The sequence below is a fragment of the Rutidosis leptorrhynchoides genome, chromosome 1, assembly GCF_046630445.1.
Source record: "Rutidosis leptorrhynchoides isolate AG116_Rl617_1_P2 chromosome 1, CSIRO_AGI_Rlap_v1, whole genome shotgun sequence".
NCBI lineage: Eukaryota > Viridiplantae > Streptophyta > Magnoliopsida > Asterales > Asteraceae > Rutidosis > Rutidosis leptorrhynchoides.
The window spans coordinates 384,212,567-384,236,574 of NC_092333.1; the positions used below are offsets into that span (position 1 = coordinate 384,212,567).

The window sequence follows — 24,008 nt, forward strand, 5'->3', positions numbered from 1 at the left end:
ACATGATAAAACAACATCGAAGTACTAAAGCATCCACAACCATGGATGAGGTTTGTTAGGCCCAATAGATCTATCTTTAGGATTCGCGTCAATTAGTAGTTCGGTTTACTAATTCTTAGGCTACCAAGCAAAAAGGGGCATATTCGGCTTCGTTCATTCAACCATAGAATGTAGTTTCAATTACTTGTGTATATTTTGTCAAACATTTAAAAAAAACAGCGCATGTATTCTCAGTCCCAAAAATATATATTGCAAAAACATTTATAAAGGGAGCAAATGAAACTCACAATACTGTATTTTGTAGTAAAAATACATATGACGACATTGAACAATGCAGGGTTGTCCTCGGATTCATGAACCTATATTAGTTGCATATATATTAACACATATTCCATTTAATCAACTGAGTTTACTTATATTTTATAATTTATTAAAATTAGTATATTTAAATATAATTATACTTATAATATATATGTGATATATAATTTAATTAAAGTTTTATCAATATAAATGGTGATATATTAGTTAAAAACATATTAAAGTTTTATCAATATAAATGGTGATATATAATTTAAGGGTTTTGAGAGAAAAAGTTGGAAGTAAAGAAAAAGTGGAGAATGAATGAATGGAGGAGATGGTGTTGACCATTTGACCTAGTCACATCTTTGGTCACTTGTCAACTTTAGTCCCTCGACTTAAAAAGGGGGTGCGTGAATTACCTAAACGAGATATTTTAAAACGCGTATTAACGGAAGATGTTATAATTATATAACGGACTTTAAGATAATTAAACGGAAAGTAAACGAAAAAAGACGGGATGTTACATTACCTACTCCTTAGAAGAAATTTTGTCCTGAAATTTAAGTAGGCATAGTAGTCGTTGTTTCTTCCTCGAGATCTTGCGTTTCTAAATCCACGAATAAATGCGGGTACTTCTTTTTCATTTGATCTTGCCTTTCACAAGTAAACTCGGGTCCTCTCTTGGCGTTCCAACGAACTTTGACAATCAGAATTCGGCTTTGTTTTAGCGTTTTGACGGAGTGGTCCATAATTTCAACCGGTTCTTCCATAAAATGGAGTTTGTCATCAATAGTAAGCTCCTCGAGAGGGATGACGAGTTCGAGTTCAGCAAAACACTTCTTCAAATTTGATACATGGAAAGTAGGATGAACGGAGCTCAGTTGAGGCGGAAGATCTAAATGATAAGCAACGGTTCCAACACGCTCCAAGATTTCGAAAGGACCAATATACCGCGGATTTAGCTTCCCATGTCACCCGAAACGAATTACACCTTTCCAAGTTGCGACTTTTAACATTACGCGGTCACCAACTTGGAATTCGAGGTCGTTGCGTCTAATGACGGTACAGCTCTTTTGATGACTACGGGCCGTCCTAAGCCTATCTCGGATTTGAATGATCTTCACGGTTGTTTCATAAATGAGTTCGGGTCCGGTGATTTGTGCGTCGCCTACTTCGGCCCAACAAAGAGGTGAACGACATTTGCTGCCATATAATGCTTCGAATGGTGCTCATGTCTAAACGCATTCCCAACACTTCTTGTAAGGTATGCCAAAATCTAGAAACAAAACCGCCATCTCGATCGGAAATAATCGATAAAGGCATGGCATGACGGGCTACGATCTCTTTAATGTAAAGTTGTGCAAGTTTATCCATTTTGTCGGTTTCCTTCATGGCTAGGAAGTGGACGGATTTGGTGAGACGGTCAACAATAACCCAAATGGTATCATAACCGCTTGCCGTTCTTGGTAGTTTGGTGATAAAATCCATCGTTATTCTTTCCCACTTCCATTGCGGGATTTCGGGTTGTTGAAGTAATCCGGACGGTCTTTGATGTTCAGCTTTGACTTTGGAGCAAGTTAGGCACTTTCCAACATAAGTAGCAACGTCCCTTTTAATGTTCGGCCACCAATATAGTTCTTTGAGGTCGTGGTACATCTTATTGGTACCGAGGTAAACCGAATATCTTGACTTATGGGATTCGTCTAAAATAAGGCTTCGTAAGTCCCCATAACTAGGCACCCAGATTCTTCCGGTGAAATATCGGAGTCCGGTCTCCTTAAATTCGAATCGTGAGGTGAGGATGTTCAAGCATTCAAGAGATATGTTTTCATCCTTAAGAGCTTCATCTTGGGCTACCCGAATTTGGTTATTGAGATTGGTGTGGATGGTGATGTTTAAAGCTCGGACACGAAGAGGCACCGCTCTTTCTTTTCGACGTAAGGCATCGGCTACTACATTTGCCTTTCCGAGATGGTAACGAAGCTCACAATCGTAATCGTTTAAGGTCTCAATCCACCGTCGTTGTCTCATGTTTAGTTGTTTTTGGTCGAAGATATGTTAGAGGCTTTTGTGATCGGTGAAGATGGTACTTTTAGTTCCATAAAGGTAGTGTCTCCACATTTTGAGTGCAAAGACAACGGCTCCGAGTTCGAGATCGTGTGTCGTGTAGTTCCGTTCGGGGATTTTCAATTCTAGGGAGGCATAAGCAATAACCTTCTTTCGTTGCATCAATACGCACCCAAAACCATGTTTCGAGGCATCGCAATATACAACAAAATCATCATTGCCTTCGGGAAGTGACATGATAGGAGCAGTGGTTAGCTTTGTCTTCAAGATTTGAAACGCGAATTCTTGTTCGGTTGCCCAAATGAATTTCTTTCCCTTGTGAGTTAACGCGGTTAGAGGACGTGCAACCAAAAAGAAGTTTTCGATGAATCTACGATAGTACTCGGCGAGACCCAAGAATTGACGAATGTCAGTAGGAGTAGTAGGGGTCTCCCATTTGCTAATGGCTTCGATTTTTGCGGGATCGACCTTAATGCCTTGGTCGCTTACGACATGACCGAGAAATTGAACTTCCTTCAACCAAAATTCACACTTGGAGAATTTGGCATAGAGTCGTTCTTGTCTCAAGAGTTCGAGCACAAGTCGAAGGTGTTGTTCGTGCTCTTCTTCGCTTTTAGAATAGACCAAGATGTTATCGATGAATACAATAACGAACTTGTCGAGATACGGTTTGCACACGCAGTTCATAAGATCCATGAACACCGCCGGTGCATTAGTTAGACCAAATGGTATGACAAGAAATTCGTAACTACCATAGCGAGTCCGAAAAGTGGTTTTGGAGACATCTTCCCCCTTAACCCTTAGTTGATGATAACCCGAGCGGAGATCGATTTTTGAATATACACAAGATCCTTGTAGTTGATCAAAAAGGTCATCGATGCATGGAAGAGGATATCGGTTCTTAACCGTCAATTTGTTTAGTTCACGATAATCGATGCACATTCGTAGGGATCCGTCTTTCTTCTTAACGAATAAAATCGGAGCGCCCCATGGTGAATGGCTAGGTTGGATAAAACCACGGTCAAGTAGTTCTTGAATTTGACTTTGCAATTCTTACATTTTGGATGGAGTGAGTCTATACGGTTCACGTACTACGGGTGCGGCTCCCGGAATAAGATCGATTTGAAATTCAACCGGTCGATGAGGTGGAAGATCCGGTAACTCATCGAGAAAAACATCGGAAAAGTCACTAACAATTGGCACATCATCGATATGCTTCTCATCGGTCTCAACTTTCTTAACGTGGGCTAGAATCGCGAAACAACCTTTACGAAGGTACTTTTCAACTTTTAGGCACGAGTCAAGGTTGAATCCGGTGCAACTCTTATCGCCATAGACAATCAAGGGTTCACCGTTCTCGATAGGAATTTGAATCGCTTTAAGATCACAAAGGATGTGAGATTTCGTTTTGACTAACCAATCCATACCAATTATTACATCGAAGCTCCCTAGTTCTATAGGTATCAAGTCAATTTCAAACTCTTTACCCATTAAGTTTAACGTACACCCCCGATAAAATTTATCGGCACTCAATAGTTTCCTGTTGGCCACTTCAATGATATAAGTAGTATCTAGTGGGAGTGGTGGAGTGCTAAAAGAATGAGTCAAAGTCTTGGATAGAAAACTCTTATCGGCACTCGAATCGAATAAGCAAGAGACATAAGAATTTTTGAGAAGAAACATACCCGTGACTAGTTCATTGTCATATCGGGCTTCCTCGGTGTTAATGTTGAAAGCTCGGCCGCGTGCATTGGGGTTAGGCTTCTTCTTTGGGCATGCATTTCTAAAATGACCCGATTGGCCATATTAAAAGCAAACACCCGATTTTTGTGCATTGGGCCCCTTTTGAGCGACGGGGGCGGCACTTCTACAATCGTTGGCCACATAGCCACTTCTTTGGCACTGGTGGCAAAACGGCTTGTCACATTCACCATAGTGATGTTTGTGGCATTTGTTGCAAAAAGGTTTGTTTCCGACATAACTTTTCTTGCCGTCAGAGGTGAAAGGTTTCTTGGCGAGGTTGTTGTTGTTGTAGTTGCTTGATTGAGTGGCTTACCATTTTCTTTTGTTGCCACCCGATTTATCCTCAACCTTAGGTGCCGGTACTACGATTTCATCCACCGTTTCAATCAATTGGCAGGCCATCTTTAAAGCTTCTTGTAGGTTGGCAGGTTTTGATGACATTACTCCGTGTTTGATGCTCTTAGGAAGGCCATCCATGTAAAGTTCAACTCGGAGAGGCTCGGGATTTACAAGGTTTGGACACATTAGAGCTAGCTCGGCAAACCGTTGATTATAAGCGTTGAGGTCGTTTCCGACCGCTTTCAAACCTTTTAGCTCGCTTTCGAGCCTTCGAGTCTCTTCGCGGGGAAAGTATTTGGTGATCATCTTTTCTTTTAAATCGGACCAAGAGAGAGCGTGTGCTTCATCAGTATCCACCGATTGTACATACGTGTTCCACCACGTGAGAGCGATACCGGCAAAAGTGTGGGTGGAGTATTTGACCTTGCCTTGGTCCCGGCAACCACTTATACTAAAAACGGCTTCCGTTTGCTCAAACCATCGAGTGAGAGCAACCGGTCCTCCGGTCTCGAGGTTTGCAGCCCATGAAAGCTTTGTAGGAGCATCCCTCGTTTGAATTACTGGCTCCATTGTTGTTGTAATTGTGGTTGTTGTTATTATTGTTGTTGTTGGATGAGTGTCCGGCCATGGCCGCATCTACGGTGGTGGCTATCATTCGTTGAAGAGCTTGTTCGGGAGTTTCATTGCGTGAGACTCGGCGAGGAGGCATTGTGTAGTGACCCGAACTTTTCCATGTTTATATATATTAATTGAGATTGATATTTACATGATTAAATGTTTCAAACATGTTAAGCAATCAAACTTGTTAAGACTTGATTAATTGAAATATGTTTCATATAGACAATTGACCACCCAAGTTGACTGGTGATTCACGAACGTTAAAACTTGTAAAAACTATATGATGACATATATATGGATATATATATATATAGTTAACATGATACTATGTTAAGTAAACATATCATTAAGTATATTAACAATGAACTACATATGTAAAAACAAGACTACTAACTTAATGATTTTTAAACGAGACATATATGTAACGATTATCGTTGTAAAGACATTTAATGTATATATATCATATTAAGAGATATTCATACATGATACTATCATGATAATATAATAATTTAAAATCTCATTTGATATTATAAACATTGGGTTAACAACATTTAACAAGATCGTTAACCTAAAAGTTTCAAAACAACACTTACATGTAACGACTAACGATGACTTAACGACTCAGTTAAAATGTATATACATGTAGTGTTTTAATATGTATTTATACACTTTTGAAAGACTTAAATACACTTATCAAAATACTTCTACTTAACAAAAATGCTTACAATTACATCCTCGTTCAGTTTCATCAACAATTCTACTCGTATGCACCCGTATTCGTACTCGTACAATACACAGATTTTAGATGTATGTACTATTGGTATATACACTCCAATGATCAGCTCTTAGCAGCCCATGTGAGTCACCTAACACATGTGGGAACCATCATTTGGCAACTAGCATGAAATATCTCATAAAATTACAAAAATATGAGTAATCATTCATGACTTATTTACATGAAAACAAAATTACATATCCTTTATATCTAATCCATACACCAACGACCAAAACACCTACAAACACTTTAATTCTTCAATTTTCTTCATATAATTGATCTCTCTCAAGTTCTATCTTCAAGTTCTAAGTGTTCTTCATATATTCTACAAGTTCTAGTTACATAAAATCAAGAATACTTTCAAGTTTGCTAGCTCACTTCCAATCTTGTAAGGTGATCATCCAACCTCAAGAAATCTTTGTTTCTTACAGTAGGTTATCATTCTAATACAAGGTAATAATCATATTCAAAATTTGGTTCAATTTCCATAACTATAACAATCTTATTTCAAGTGATGATCTTACTTGAACTTGTTTTCGTGTCATGATTCTGCTTCAAGAACTTCGAGCCATCCAAGGATCCGTTGAAGCTAGATCCATTTTTCTCTTTTCCAGTAGGTTTATCCAAGTAAATTAAGGTAGTAATGATGTTCATAACATCATTCGATTCATACATATAAAGCTATCTTATTCGAAGGTTTAAACTTGTAATCACTAGAACATAGTTTAGTTAATTCTAAACTTGTTCGCAAACAAAAGTTAATCCTTCTAACTTGACTTTTAAAATCAACTAAATACATGTTCTATATCTATATGATATGCTAACTTAATGATTTAAAACCTGGAGACACGAAAAACACCGTAAAACCGGATTTACGCCGTCGTAGTAACACCGCGGGCTGTTTTGGGTTAGTTAATTAAAAACTATGATAAACTTTGTTTTAAAAGTTGTTATTTTGAGAAAATGATTTTTATTATGAACATGAAACTATATCCAAAAATTATGGTTAAACTCAAAGTGGAAGTATGTTGTCTAAAATGGTCATCTAGACGTCGTTCTTTCGACTGAAATGACTACCTTTACAAAAACGACTTGTAACTTATTTTTCGACTATAAACCTATACTTTTTCTGTTTAGATTCATAAAATAGATTTCAATATGAAACCATAGCAATTTGATTCACTCAAAATGGATTTAAAATGAAGAAGTTATGGGTAAAATAAGATTGGATAATTTTTCTCATTTTAGCTACGTGAAAATTGGTAACAAATCTATTCCAACCATAACTTAATCAACTTGTATTGTATATTATGTAATCTTGAGATACCATAGACACGTATACAATGTTTCGACCTATCATGTCGACACATCTATATATATTTCGGAACAACCATAGACACTCTATATGTGAATGTTGGAGTTAGCTATACAGGGTTGAGGTTGATTCCAAAATATATATAGTTTGAGTTGTGATCAATACTGAGATACGTATACACTAGGTCGTGGATTGATTCAAGATAATATTTATCGATTTATTTCTGTACATCTAACTGTGGACAACTAGTTGTAGGTTACTAACGAGGACAGTTGACTTAATAAACTTAAAACATCAAAATATATTAAAAGTGTTGTAAATATATTTTGAACATACTTTGATATATGTATATATTGTTATAGGTTCGTGAATCAACCAGTGGCCAAGTCTTACTTCCCGACGAAGTAAAAAAAATCTGTGAAAGTGAGTTATAGTCCCACTTTTAAAATCTAATATTTTTGGGATGAGAATACATGCAGGTTTTATAAATGATTTACAAAATAGACACAAGTACGTGAAACTACATTCTATGGTTGAATTGTCGAAATCGAATATGCCCCTTTTTATTAAGTCTGGTAATCTAAGAATTAGGGAACAGACACCCTAATTGACGCGAATCCTAAAGATAGATCTATTGGGCCTAACAAACCCCATCCAAAGTACCGGATGCTTTAGTACTTCGAAATTTATATCATATCCGAAGGGTGTCCCGGAATGATGGGGATATTCTTATATATGCATCTTGTTAATGTCGGTTACCAGGTGTTCACCATATGAATGATTTTTATCTCTATGTATGGGATGTGTATTGAAATATGAAATCTTGTGGTCTATTGTTACGATTTGATATATATAGGTTAAACCTATAACTCACCAACATTTTTGTTGACGTTTTAAGCATGTTTATTCTCAGGTGATTATTAAGAGCTTTCGCTGTCGCATACTTAAATAAGGACGAGATTTGGAGTCCATGCTTGTATGATATTGTGTAAAAACTTCATTCAAGAAACTTATTTTGTTGTAACATATTTGTATTGTAAACCATTATGTAATGGTCGTGTGTAAACAGGATATTTTAGATTATCATTATTTGATAATCTACGTAAAGCTTTTTAAACCTTTATTGATGAAATAAAGGTTATGGTTTGTTTTAAAATGAATGCAGTCTTTGAAAAACGTCTCATATAGAGGTCAAAACCTCGCAACGAAATCAATTAATATGGAACGTTTTTAATCAATAAGAACGGGATATTTCAGTTGGTATCCGAGCGTTGGTCTTAGAGAACCAGAATTTTGCATTAGTGTGTCTTATCGAGTTTGTTAGGATGCATTAGTGAGTCTGGACTTTGACCGTGTTTACTTGAAAAATGATTGCTTAACAAATTTTGTTGGAAACTATATATTTTTACCATGTGAATATTATGTGATATATTAATCTCTTAACGTGTTTGATATTATGTGATAGATGTCTACCTCTAGAACAAGTCCCATTGACTCACCTAATAATAATGAAGAGTCAAATGTAAATTGGAATGATTCGTGGACTGATTCACAAGTTCCAGAAGAGGAACCGGAAGAAGAGTCGGAACCGGAAGAAGAATCGGAACCGGAAGAAGAATCGGAACCGGATGAAGAAATAGAACCGGTGGGGGAAATAATAAAACGGTTAAGTAAAAGAAAATCCTCAACCAACCGACCAAGGTTAATTATGGTCAATGGTGTTTCCGCCAAGGAAGCAAAATATTGGGAGGATTACCAATTCTCCGATGAATCGGATTCCGACGAGAATTCCGATGATGTTATAGAAATTACCCCAACTGAATTTAAAAAGGCAAAATAAAATAATAAGGGAAAGGGCATAAAAATAGAGAAATCTAATTCCAACCCCGATGAACTTTATATGTATCGTCAACCCCCGAAGTACTTAAGTTGTAACAATGACCCGGGAACCTCTAAACCACCAGGTTTTTCTAAACCAATGTGGAAAACGACGGCTCGTATTAGGGGAACATTATATATCCCTAGAAACTTGGCAAAACGAACCAAAACCGAAGAAGAAGAAACGAGCGAGTCGGAATAAGGTAGTTGTATTCGTGTGGTGTAATATATGTAATATAGTGTGCTTATGCTTTATGATATATGTAAAATTTCTTGTATTAATAAGTATTTTTTTATGAATCTAACTCTTGTCTATTTTACAGTATAAAAACACAAAATGGATAGACAACCCAATATTTTAAGAGACCTACCCGGAGACATGATTGATGAAATCTTGTCTAGAGTCGGTCAGAATTCCTCGACACAACTATTTAAGGCGAGATCAGTTTGTAAGACATTCGAAGAACGTTCCAAGAATGCCTTGGTTTATAAAAGGCTTTCGTTCGAAAGATGGGGGATATCACATTGGGAAATCCATAAGTTACAATGTGTTTACTTTGACGCATATATTGCGGGGAACCCAAATGCTATTTTACGCAATGGGTTAAGAAATTATTTTGACTCAATATATCCGAATATTGGACTTCATGATTTAGAAAAAGCGGCTAACATGCAACATAAAGAAGCATGCTATGCGTACGGGTTAGTAATGTTCGCTTCTCACCAAAGTGAGAAAAAGAACATCGGGCTACAACTATTAAACAAAACATTCCCACAAGTGACGGAGTCGGTAATTGGGGTAAGAAATGAGGTTTTTAGGTTATTACGAGACTGTTGGTAATTACGTAACCCTCGTCCCTTTGACGACGTTACAACACGCTGTCTTATCAACGGCCATAACGGTTATGTTCCACAAGACCAAGGATGGGAAGTAGTCCTAGTAAAACCAGAATGCATGACTTGTTTCTGGACGTATGAATTACGTGTCTTTATTGCCTTTGCTAAACGACTTGTGTACTAGCTAGAATTATCTTCACAACTATCTTATATCAAAGTTATTGTGTGCTATATTTCATGCTTTATGTAAAATAAGCGGTATTGTAAGTTTGTAAAATATTGTATAAAAGTTTGAACGCGAAATATTATTATAATCAGTTTTTCATATAGAATTGTAGTAGTTGAATTGTATATTAGCTACTAAGTATGAACTTAACGGGTAGGTACTACCCGAATTTAAACTTATAAAACGCTAATATGAAGAAAAAACTTTTATAAATGAGTTCATATTATGCTACGAAATACTATTAACTACTCTTAATATTCTGTATGATTAACTTGTTCCATTTGACTATTTTGAAGGAAATGGCACCGACTACTCGACACACCGTGAATATGAATGAAGAGGAATTCCGTACTTTTCTAGCTTCAAATATAGCCGCAGTACAGGCTGCGCTACATACCAACAATAACCTTGGATCTAGCAGTACAGGAAATATTGTAGGATGCACCTACAAAGAATTCACTGCCTGCAAACCTTTGGAATTTGACGGAACCGAAGGACCGATCGGATTGAAACGGTGGACCGAGAAGGTCGAATCGGTGTTTGCCATAAGTAAGTGTACTGAAGAGGACAAAGTGAAGTACGCTACGCATACCTTCACAGGTTCTGCGTTAACATGGTGGAATACCTATCTAGAGCAAGTGGGACAAGATGATGCGTACGCACTACCGTGGTCAGCATTCAAGCACTTGATGAACGAGAAGTACCGTCCCAGAACCGAGGTCAATAAGCTCAAGACAGAACTTAGAGGGTTACGAACCCAAGGATTTGATATTACCACGTACGAAAGACGATTCACAGAATTGTGCTTATTGTGTCCGGGAGCGTTCGAAGATGAGGAAGAGAAGATCGACGCATTTGTGAAAGGATTGCCGGAAAGAATCCAAGAAGATATAAGTTCACACGAGCCCGCCTCCATACAACAGGCATGTAGAATGGCTCACAAACTAGTGAACCAGATTGAAGAAAGAATTAAAGAACAGATTACTGAAGAGGCCAATGTGAAGCAAGTCAAAAGAAAGTGGGAGGAAAACGGTGATAAGAATCACCAATACAACAACAACAGCAATTACAACAATAATCGCAACAACTATCCCAACAATCGCAACATCAATCGCAACTACAACAAATGGCCCAACAACAACAACAACAACAACAGCAACTACAACAATTATCCCAACAACAATAATAACCGCAACAACAACAACAATCAGAAGCAGCTATGCCAAAGGTGTGAAAAGTATCACTTGGGGTTCTGCACCAAATTTTGCAACAAGTGTAAAAGAAATGGTCATAGCGCGGTGAAGTGTGAGGTCTACGGACCAGGGGTTAATAGAACGAAAGGAACAAATGGTGTCGGAACGAGTAATGGCGGAGCAAGTAGTGTCGGAGCAAGTTATGCCAATGTAGTTTGTTATAAATGTGGAAAACCGGGCCACATTATTAGAAATTGCCCGAACCAGGAGAACACGAATGGACAAGGCCGCGGAAGAGTTTTCAATATTAATGCGGCAGAGGCACAGGAAGACCCGGAGCTTGTTACGGGTACGTTTCTTATTGACAATAAATCTGCTTACGTTTTATTTGATTCGGGTGCGGATAGAAGCTATATGAGTAGAGATTTTTGTGCTAAATTAAGTTGTCCATTGACGCCTTTGGATAGTAAATTTTTACTCGAATTAGCAAATGGTAAATTAATTTCAGCAGATAATATATGTCGGAATCGAGAAATTAAACTGGTTAGCGAAACATTTAAGATTGATTTGATACCAGTAGAGTTAGGGAGTTTTGATGTAATAATCGGTATGGACTGGTTGAAAGAAGTGAAAGCAGAGATCGTTTGTTACAAAAATGCAATTCGCATTATACGAAAAAAAGGAAAACCCTTAATGGTGTACGGAGAAAAGGGCAACACGAAGCTACATCTTATTAGTAATTTGAAGGCACAAAAACTAATAAGAAAAGGTTGCTATGCTGTTCTAGCACACGTCGAGAAAGTACAAACTGAAGAAAAGAGCATCAATGATGTTCCCATTGCAAAAGAATTTCCCGATGTATTTCCGAAAGAATTACCGGGATTACCCCCACATCGATCCGTTGAATTTCAAATAGATCTTGTACCAGGAGCTGCACCAATAGCTCGTGCTCCTTACAGACTCACACCCAGCAAGATGAAAGAACTGCAAAGCCAATTACAAGAACTTTTAGAGCGTGGTTTCATTCGACCAAGCACATCACCGTAGGGAGCTCCTGTTTTGTTTGTCAAGAAGAAAGATGGTACATTCAGGTTGTGTATCGACTACCGAGAGTTGAACAAACTTACCATCAAGAACTGCTACCCACTCCCGAGAATCGACGACTTATTTGATCAACTACAAGGCTCGTCTGTTTATTCAAAGATTGACTTACGTTCCGGGTATCATCAAATGCGGGTGAAAGAAGATGATATTCCAAAGACTGCTTTCAGAACACGTTACGGTCATTACGAGTTTATGGTCATGCCGTTTGGTTTAACTAATGCACCAGCTGTGTTCATGGACCTTATGAACCGAGTGTGTGGACCATACCTTGACAAGTTTGTCATTGTTTTCATTGATGACATACTTATTTACTCAAAGAATGACCAAGAACACGGTGAACATTTGAGAAAGGTGTTAGAAGTATTGAGGAAGGAAGAATTGTACGCTAAGTTTTCAAAGTGTGCATTTTGGTTGGAAGAAGTTCAATTCCTCGGTCACATAGTGAACAAAGAAGGTATTAAGGTGGATCCGGCAAAGATAGAAACTGTTGAAAAGTGGGAAACCCCGAAAACTCCGAAACACATACGCCAGTTTTTAGGACTAGCTGGTTACTACAGAAGGTTCATCCAAGACTTTTCCAGAATTGCAAAACCCTTGACTGCATTAACGCATAAAGGGAAGAAATTTGAATGGAATGATGAACAAGAGAAAGCGTTTCAGTTATTGAAGAAAAAGCTAACTACGGCACCTATATTGTCATTGCCTGAAGGGAATGATGATTTTGTGATTTATTGTGACGCATCAAAGCAAGGTCTCGGTTGTGTATTAATGCAACGAACGAAGGTGATTGCTTATGCGTCTAGACAATTGAAGATTCACGAACAAAATTATACGACGCATGATTTGGAATTAGGCGCGGTTGTTTTTGCATTAAAGACTTGGAGGCACTACTTATATGGGGTCAAAAGTATTATATATACCGACCACAAAAGTCTTCAACACATATTTAATCAGAAACAACTGAATATGAGGCAGCGTAGGTGGATTGAATTATTGAATGATTACGACTTTGAGATTCGTTACCACCCAGGGAAGGCAAATGTGGTAGCCGATGCCTTGAGCAGAAAGGACAGAGAACCCATTCGAGTAAAATCTATGAATATAATGATTCATAATAACCTTACTACTCAAATAAAGGAGGCGCAACAAGGAGTTTTAAAAGAGGGAAATTTAAAGGATGAAATACCCAAAGGATCGGAGAAGCATCTTAATATTCGGGAAGACGGAACCCGGTATAGGGCTGAAAGGATTTGGGTACCAAAATTTGGAGATATGAGAGAAATGGTACTTAGAGAAGCTCATAAAACCAGATACTCAATACATCCTGGAACGGGGAAGATGTACAAGGATCTCAAGAAACATTTTTGGTGGCCGGGTATGAAAGCCGATGTTGCTAAATACGTAGGAGAATGTTTGACGTGTTCTAAGGTCAAAGCTGAGCATCAGAAACCATCAGGTCTACTTCAACAACCCAAAATCGCGGAATGGAAATGGGAAAACATTACCATGGATTTCATCACTAAATTGCCAAGGACTGCAAGTGGTTTTGATACTATTTGGGTAATAGTTGATCGTCTCACCAAATCAGCACACTTCCTGCCGATAAGAGAAGATGACAAGATGGAGAAGTTAGCACGACTGTATTTGAAGGAAGTCGTCTCCAGACATGGAATACCAATCTCTATTATCTCTGATAGGGATGGCAGATTTATTTCAAGATTCTGGCAGACATTACAGCAAGCATTAGGAATTCGTCTAGACATGAGTACTGCCTATCATCCACAAACTGATGGGCAGAGCAAAAGGACGATACAAATGCTTGAAGACATGCTACGAGCATGTGTTATTGATTTCGGAAACAGTTGGGATCGACATCTACCGTTAGCAGAATTTTCCTACAACAACAGCTACCATTCAAGCATTGAGATGGCGCCGTTTGAAGCACTTTATGGTAGAAAGTGCAGGTCTCCGATTTGTTGGAGTGAAGTGGGGGATAGACAGATTACGGGTCCGGAGATTATACAAGAAACTACCGAGAAGATCATCCAAATTCAACAACGGTTGAAAACCGCCCAAAGTCGACAAAAGAGCTACGCTGACATTAAAAGAAAAGATATAGAATTTGAAATTGGAGAGATGGTCATGCTTAAAGTTGCACCTTGGAAAGGCGTTGTTCGATTTGGTAAACGAGGGAAATTAAATCCAAGGTATATTGGACCATTCAAGATTATTGATCGTGTCGGACCAGTAGCTTACCGACTTGAGTTACGTCAACAACTCGCGGCTGTACATAACACTTTCCACGTCTCGAATTCGAAGAAATGTTTTGCTAAAGAAGATCTCACTATTCCATTAGATGAAATCCAAATCAACGAAAAACTTCAATTCATCGAAGAACCCGTCGAAATAATGGATCGTGAGGTTAAAAGACTTAAGCAAAACAAGATACCAATTGTTAAGGTTCGATGGAATGCTCGTAGAGGACCCGAGTTCACCTGGGAGCATGAAGATCAGATGAAGAAGAAATACCCGCATCTATTTCCAGAAGATTCGTCAACACCTTCAACAGCTTAAAATTTCGGGACGAAATTTATTTAACGGGTAGGTACTGTAGTGACCCGAACTTTTCCATGTTTATATATATTAATTGAGATTGATATTTACATGATTAAATGTTTCCAACATGTTAAGCAATCAAACTTGTTAAGACTTGATTAATTGAAATATGTTTCATATAGACAATTGACCACCCAAGTTGACCGGTGATTCACGAACGTTAAAACTTGTAAAAACTATATGATGACATATATATGGATATATATATAGTTAACATGCTACTATGATAAGTAAACATATCATTAAGTATATTAACAATGAACTACATATGTAAAAACAAGACTACTAACTTAATGATTTTTAAACGAGACATATATGTAACGATTATCGTTGTAAAGACATTTAATGTATATATATATCATATTAAGAGATATTCATACATGATAATATCATGATAATATAATAATTTAAAATCTCATTTGATATTATAAACATTGGGTTAACAACATTTAACAAGATCGTTAACCTAAAGGTTTCAAAACAACACTTACATGTAACGACTAACGATGACTTAATGACTCAGTTAAAATGTATATACATGTAGTGTTTTAATATGTATTTATACACTTTTGAAAGACTTCAATACACTTATCAAAATACTTCTACTTAACAAAAATGCTTACAATTACATCCTCGTTCAGTTTCATCAACAATTCTACTCGTATGCACCCGTATTCGTACTCGTACAATACACAGCTTTTAGATGTATGTACTATTGGTATATACACTCCAATGATCAGCTCTTAGCAGCCCATGTGAGTCACCTAACACATGTGGGAACCATCATTTGGCAACTAGCATGAAATATCTCATAAAATTACAAAAATATGAGTAATCATTCATGACTTATTTACATGAAAACAAAATTACATATCCTTTATATCTAATCCATACACCAACGACCAAAAACACCTACAAACACTTTAATTCTTCAATTTTCTTCATCTAATTGATCTCTCTCAAGTTCTATCTTCAAGTTCTAAGTGTTCTTCATATATTCTACAAGTTCTAGTTACATAAAATCAAGAATACTTTCAAGTTTGCTAGCTCACTTCCAATCTTGTAAGGTGATCATCCAACCTCAAGAAATCTTTGTTTCTTACAGTAGGTTATCATTCTAATATAAGGTAATAATCATATTCAAACTTTGGTTCAATTTCTATAACTATAACAATCTTATTTCAAGTGATGATCTTACTTGAACTTGTTTTCGTGTCATGATTCTGCTTCAAGAACTTCGAGCCATCCAAGGATCCGTTGAAGCTAGATCCATTTTTCTCTTTTCCAGTAGGTTTATCCAAGGAACTTAAGGTAGTAATGATGTTCATAACATCATTCGATTCATACATATAAAGCTATCTTATTCGAAGGTTTAAACTTGTAATCACTAGAACATAGTTTAGTTAATTCTAAACTTGTTCGCAAACAAAAGTTAATCCTTCTAACTTGACTTTTAAAATCAACTAAACACATGTTCTATATCTATATGATATGCTAACTTAATGATTTAAAACCTGGAGACACGAAAAACACCGTAAAACCGGATTTACGTCGTCGTAGTAACACCGCGGGCTGTTTTGGGTTAGTTAATTAAAAACTATGATAAACTTTGTTTTAAAAGTTGTTATTCTGAGAAAATGATTTTTATTATGAACATGAAACTATATCCAAAAATTATGGTTAAACTCAAAGTGGAAGTATGTTGTCTAAAATGGTCATCTAGACGTCGTTCTTTCGACTGAAATGACTACCTTTACAAAAACGACTTGTAACTTATTTTTCCGACTATAAACCTATACTTTTTCTGTTTAGATTCATAAAATAGAGTTCAATATGAAACCATAGCAATTTGATTCACTCAAAACGGATTTAAAATGAAGAAGTTATGGGTAAAATAAGATTGGATAATTTTTCTCATTTTAGCTACGTGAAAATTGGTAACAAATCTATTCCAACCATAACTTAATCAACTTGTATTGTATATTATGTAATCTTGAGATACCATAGACACGTATACAATGTTTCGACCTATCATGTCGACACATCTATATATATTTCGGAACAACCATAGACACTCTATATGTGAATGTTGGAGTTAGCTATACAGGGTTGAGGTTGATTCCAAAATATATATAGTTTGAGTTGTGATCAATACTGAGATACGTATACACTGGGTCGTGGATTGATTCAAGATAATATTTATCGATTTATTTCTGTACATCTAACTGTGGACAACTAGTTGTAGGTTACTAACGAGGACAGCTGACTTAATAAACTTAAAACATCAAAATATATTAAAAGTGTTGTAAATATATTTTGAACATACTTTGATATATGTATATATTGTTATAGGTTCGTGAATCAACCAGTGGCCAAGTCTTACTTCCCGATGAAGTAAAAAAATCTGTGAAAGTGAGTTATAGTCCCACTTTTAAAATCTAATATTTTTGGGATGAGAATACATGCAGGTTTTATAAATGATTTACAAAATAGACACAAGTACGTGAAACTACATTCTATGGTTGAATTATCGAAATCGAATATGCCCCTTTTTATTAAGTCTGGTAATCTAAGAATTAGGGAACAGACACCCTAATTGACGCGAATCCTAAAGGTAGATCTATTGGGCCCAACAAGCCCCATCCAAAGTACCGGATGCTTTAGTACTTCGAAATTTATATCATATCCGAAGGGTATCCCGAAATGATGGGGATATTCTTATATATGCATCTTGTTAATGTCGGTTACCAGGTGTTCACCATATGAATGATTTTTATCTCTATGTATGGGATGTGTATTGAAATATGAAATCTTGTGGTCTATTGTTACGATTTGATATATATAGGTTAAACCTATAACTCACCAACATTTTTGTTGACGTTTTAAGCATGTTTATTCTTAGGTGATTATTAAGAGCTTTCGCTGTCGCATACTTAAATAAGGACGAGATTTGGAGTCCATGCTTGTATGATATTGTGTAAAAACTGCATTCAAGAAACTTATTTTGTTGTAACATATTTGTATTGTAAACCATTATGTAATGGTCGTGTGTAAACAGGATATTTTAGATTATCATTATTTGATAATCTACGTAAAGCTTTTTAAACCTTTATTGATGAAATAAAGGTTATGGTTTGTTTTAAAATGAATGCAGTCTTTGAAAAACGTCTCATATAGAGGTCAAAACCTCGCAACGAAATCAATTAATATGGAACGTTTTTAATCAATAAGAACGGGACATTTCACATTGTTCCTTCAAGACATAAGAATATCATTGATTAGTATTCTAAATAATACTAATCGTGATATGGATTAAAGATAGAGAGAAAATTTTTCCTTGACTCGCCTTAAATTCTTTATGTCATAATGTCAGAACGTTCATATGAGTCACCGTAATATAATCCCGGCAATTACATTACCCTAATTCATATGTGCATTCGACATTATTTCATATAGTCAAGGCGGCGTGTCAATCAAATTATACAACGTGAGATTTAAGATGGAAAAAGAGTTAAATATGAATAAAAGAGTTTGAGTATAAATGCGCAAGTAGTCAAGTAATTCCTACTTCAAGTCTATATGCCGGTTGTAGCCTAGACTCACTAATGTACCCTATGACTGGGGTGATATTGGCTAAAAAAGTCACGTTTTCACCACGGTATTAAGGCCCAAAAACCACAAAGATTCGAACTTTATCGGCAAAATACCTACTTCGTCGGTTAGAATTGAAGAACAAGTAATTACGAAGGCAATGCAAAAAGAATCAAGAGAATCGGAGCTAAAACGAAGATTCTAGAGCGAAAACGGTGAAAGGCAAGAAATCAAGTTACGATCCAGTGAATCAAGGCTGACCAGCATCAAAAACGGCCTACCATACGGCCTGCCAGTATGTAAACGGCCTGCCAAATACGTCTCACCAAGCGGCCTGCCATACGGGCTGCCAGGAAAACGGCCTGCCAAATACGGGCCACCAAACGGCCTGCCATACGGCCAGCCAGCCGTAGTTTGGCAAATTCCTAGTCTATTTAAAGGGGCTTTGTCATTCATTCCAACACACACTTCAATTCACTTCTTTCTCTCTCTCTTGTACAATATTAGTCATACTCTCAAGGCCTTCGACTCTGTGCGGGAAACCTAGTACCCGGAGAAGAACGCTGAAGATTGTATTAGGAGCGGTCTGGAGTCTTGAAGTTGTCACTTTTGTATTCAGAACTCGTTTAATCTACTGGTACTTCTATCCTTTATCTTATATAATGTTTTATGATATTGTTGCCATGATTAGCGACTAGTTATCTTTAGTGTTTGCTATGATGTAAGCAGTTATAATGCCGAAATAATATTATGGTCTGTGTATGCTGTTGAAATGCTTTCTGATTATGCTTTAAACTCAATCGCATTTCCAACTAATAGAACGTAGTTATAGGCTCTGTTATTAGGAAGTCGCGAATCCTGATTCAGAATACACTATCTGTGTCACCCTTGGTAAGAGAAGTCTATCGGATACAACGTAAGATCGACAGAGGCACACTGGTTGTAGTAAGTCTATCAAGCTTTAGATTCTGACTGAGGACTCTTTTGTAGTGAAACATCTGACTAGACCCTTAGTACATTGTCGGTCTTAGACCATGCTAGTGTAGTCACCAAGCATATAAACTTCGTACGTGCACGCTGAAGCACAGCGATTGTTGTAAGTTGTACCTCTGCTAAGTAAGGCCATGGAACCCGGTTAGTGTTGACCAGTGCACTGCACCATAACGCAGTCTCACGCATTGCACCCCGCTTGAGGGATTCTTAGTTAATTAAGGAACCATTTGTTTAGACACATAAAGGATTGGACCGTTAGGATAACCGAACATGTTCATGGAAGTCAGCTTGACTTGGCCATGGTGTTCTTTATGGTTGAACTCTTTTTAAGGGCCTAACTATCTTTTACCAATCATTAATGAAAGTATTGAAATGCATCACGTCTCTCGGATATGGTAAACCATGTATTCTATTATGCTTAAGAAAGTTTAGACCATTTCGGAATGTTAATACGTCACCCAACCGAGTCGCTCAATTGGATGAGCCGCCTGAACGTGTATGCCTGTAGTCAGAGTGCACGGACGTCGGGGTAAGGGATGTTGCTGTCTATTCAGAATCTTCAAGCCTAACGCAGCATCCAGTGACATGTCTTATGACAGGGGCTTTTAGGACCAGTGTAATGAATACAAGGCCTCTGCCTATTCATGAGCCAACATTCCATAATCTCGGTAGAATAACTGATGAAGTCATAGTATGCACTCACTTTAACCTTATCTGAATTACGAAATTTATCGCATTTACTTTATCTGTCTTATAAACTAGAAAAACCCCAAAATAAATATTCACTACTCCCTAACTATCTTAGGCTTAAATATAGGTTCGATTCTACAGATATCTCAAAATACGACCCTAGGTCATACTTCCCTTGCTTATAAGGAGTAGTAAGATTTAGGCCCCGCTAAATATAAATTTAAAACAGTACCTTCCTCCCATGAGTGGTTGATCCTGGCGAGCCGCGGCCTGACGACACCGCGAGAATAAAAACCGTCCGTTTCAACCATATCACAGGAGGATACTAGTTTTTGGTGCCGCTACCGGGGAACTGGTATCAGGCAATACTGCTCTCTATCAAACTTATTCACAAGCATTTAGTGGTGAGTAAGAAAGATAATTATACACGGACTTGGTTATTGGATTTTCCGAACAGTCGCCAATTATATTGGGACTAAAAGGATCCTGCCTCTCTGTAGTCGGCATGGCCACTTGGTTTGTTGAATAGTTCGTGCGGAGCTCTGTTACCGAAATACCAGGGAATCAATAGCCAGAACAAAAAACGTATTTCACCGTAGGATAGTTAGTTAATTAAATTAGACTACCTTAAATTAGATTACATTAGATTACCTTAGATTAAAATTAGATTGGATTAGCTTACCTTAGAATTAGATTACCCTAGATTAGATTACTTTAGATTAGTTTAGCTTATTATAATTTAGTTTATTTGCGAAAAATTAAAAACAAAAAGGCATACCTAGTGTATGACCCAAACCCGATCTAGACCAGGGCCGTTGTTATTCGTACCTGATCTAGAAGCAATAATCTCTAAAGCACGCAAGGAAGCACGAATCAGAAATCAAATTGAGTTACACGTTACTTTAGCAGAAAACACCAAACCCTCGATTGAAGGTCGAGGAGGACCAATCAGATTTCCAGAGATTCAAGGACTCGTTCGAATTAAAACATCACATCATCCAACTCATCCAGAATAGCTGTCAGTTTCATGGATTACCGAATGACGATCCTAATTCTCACCTTGATAAATTCAGCCAGGGATAGGACAAGATATAGTCTGGCTATGCTTGTTCCCCTATTCTCTCACTCATCATGCTCAAACTTGGTTCGAAGGATTGGAAAAAGATTCCATCACGTCATGGACGGAGATGGCTACTAAATTCCTAACCAAATATTTCCCTCCTTCTAAACAAACCAAACTGAAGAATGACATCATTAACTTCAAACAAAATTATGATGAATCTCTTTACACTGCATGGGAGCGATTCAAAACTCTGCTGAAGAAATGCCCTAATCACTAGCTAGAACGGTCAGCCCAAACTGTACCTTCTACAATGGTCTTATGGTAAATCATAGGACAACGATCGATGCAGTAGCTCAAGAGAATCTGATGAACCAAACCGTAGACGAAGCATGGGAATTGCTCGAGAACATGACAATGCATCATCATGACTGGAACAGTGGTGAAACAACTTCATCATCTGCCCCACTCTCTGCACTTAACGATCAAACGGAGGCCATCAAATCCCTTACGGATAAGATGGAATCTCTCGCTAAACAACTCAGAGAATTGAAGACGCAGCCGTAGCAGGTTAACCAAGCTCAGGCTTGTGTTAATTGTACCAACCCGCAACCTACTGAAGAATATCAAGTTAAGTACGAAAACCCTGATGGTTCAGTCTGTTACGTCCAATACCCAGCTCGTCCACCAAATCCCGGATTCAATCAACCACCTAAGGTTAATCAATTTCAGCGAAGCAGTCAACCTTTCCGCTATCGCTATCCACCGTATCCAGCCCAACAATCTCAATTGACCTAGGATCAACCACTCTCACTCACTAGTCCCCAGTTGAGGAAAATTCCCCTACCACTGATAGTGCTCCAAATGAACATATATTTAGGCACAATATCCTTCCAATATGTAAAGCTTTTAGTTGCAATTGTTCTATTTTTATGTAATATTCGTTTAAATAAATAAGTGCGAAGACAAAAGAAGAAAATGACGATTTGAAGACGCAAATGACCAAAATGCTCAAATGAACAAGACATAATTTAAGTGGTTCCATTTATTGATAAGAAACGTCTAAAAATGACAAGAGTACGAGCCGCGGAACGCAAAGTACACGATATCTACGCGTACGAAAGGACGTTCGAAAATCCGGAACCGAGACATGAACCGAGCATCAACGCGTGAGTCAACGGAGCTAAAATTACAAGTCTAATATGCACAAGATGTGACGACGCGGGAATTTCCGACTAAATTTAAACTTAATCTTGATATGAATTCGACACGATAAGCAAAGTCTATAATGTTGAAATCTTAAAAGCTTGGAACTGTGTTTAATATAATCATTTAACCTTTGACTATTCCCGACGATTCACGAACAACTGTTGTAAACAAGTATGAATATATAGATATGTATATAGAAATAAATATAAGTATATATGATATCTTGAATTAATAAATTACAATATAATCCTTTGAATTGAAAATGTAAAGTAAAATACAAAATGATTAAACTATTATTAAAATGAATCTAGATATATACATATATGACTTCTATACGTAATTAATATTATATATATGTTAAATATTCAAATATGATATTACAAAAAATAAGTATTAATACCAGTACTAATAATATTATAATATAAATACTAATATGAAACTTGATATATAAATTGATATATTTTTATTATTACTAATAATATTATTATCATTAATAATATAAATAGTTATTAAAATATTATGAATGTTATCATTAATCATCAATTATTATCATTTTTAAATATCATTATTATTAGTATTATTTTTAGTATTATAACTTATTATTATCATAAATTTGATTATTATTAATATTTTCATGTATTATTATTAATAATATTAATATTAATATTAATTATTAAATTCAATTAATTAAATATGTAATCTATATAAATCTGAATATCTGAATAAATTAAATTTAGTGGCACCACACAATCGTACTTTTGATCCTGTCTCTAATTCTATTTCAAATAAAATCGAATCTTATCACAGTGAATTACAAAATCTGTTAGAGATCCCTTTCAACTTTATTTATTTTTTTCTTCCTTCTGTACGATCGATTCCATTCTTGCTATAAAACAACCGTGATAATTTCTGGCTTGTCTCTTCAACTATTCGAGTATTACAAGCAATAATCAACCACTTGTATTCTATATAAACTTGCAACATTCGATTGTGTACAGTCACTTGTTTCTTCTTGTTCAAAACACATAAACTCAAGGATCCAAACACCACAACACAAACCCATTTGATTTGTTGTTGTTAACATTACCATCGATCAATAACAAGAGCCAAACCCAAACCTGGTACGTACTTACTCGAACGACTAATTGTTGTTGCTTGTAGTTTATGTTGTCAAACACCAAACAATCACCACAAAACCCCAAGATCATCACCACTTATGTAACCCACGATTGCTACTGTTCAAACCTTTCAATTTCTGTGCAACGATCAACCCAAAAACACATAAACCCATCACCATTAAATTTTAATTATTCCTGCGTGTTATTTCTGTTTCTGGCACGTACGAAAACAACCCACCTCATCACTATTTTAACTGCTGTGGTGTGTTTCTATTTTCTGCTTCGAACGCCACCAAACACCATCATCATCCGTCATTTTTTGCTGCAACAGTAACT

At 36.7% G+C, this 24,008-nt stretch overlaps 1 non-coding gene across 1 annotated transcript; it reads right to left on the bottom strand.

The window, feature by feature from the left end:
• Positions 1–21,521: 21,521 nt before the first annotated feature.
• On the bottom strand, positions 21,522–21,627 carry LOC139886824 (small nucleolar RNA R71). Its single transcript, XR_011772686.1, has one exon. It is a non-coding gene; the product is annotated as a small nucleolar RNA R71 (small nucleolar RNA).
• Positions 21,628–24,008: the final 2,381 nt, after the last annotated feature.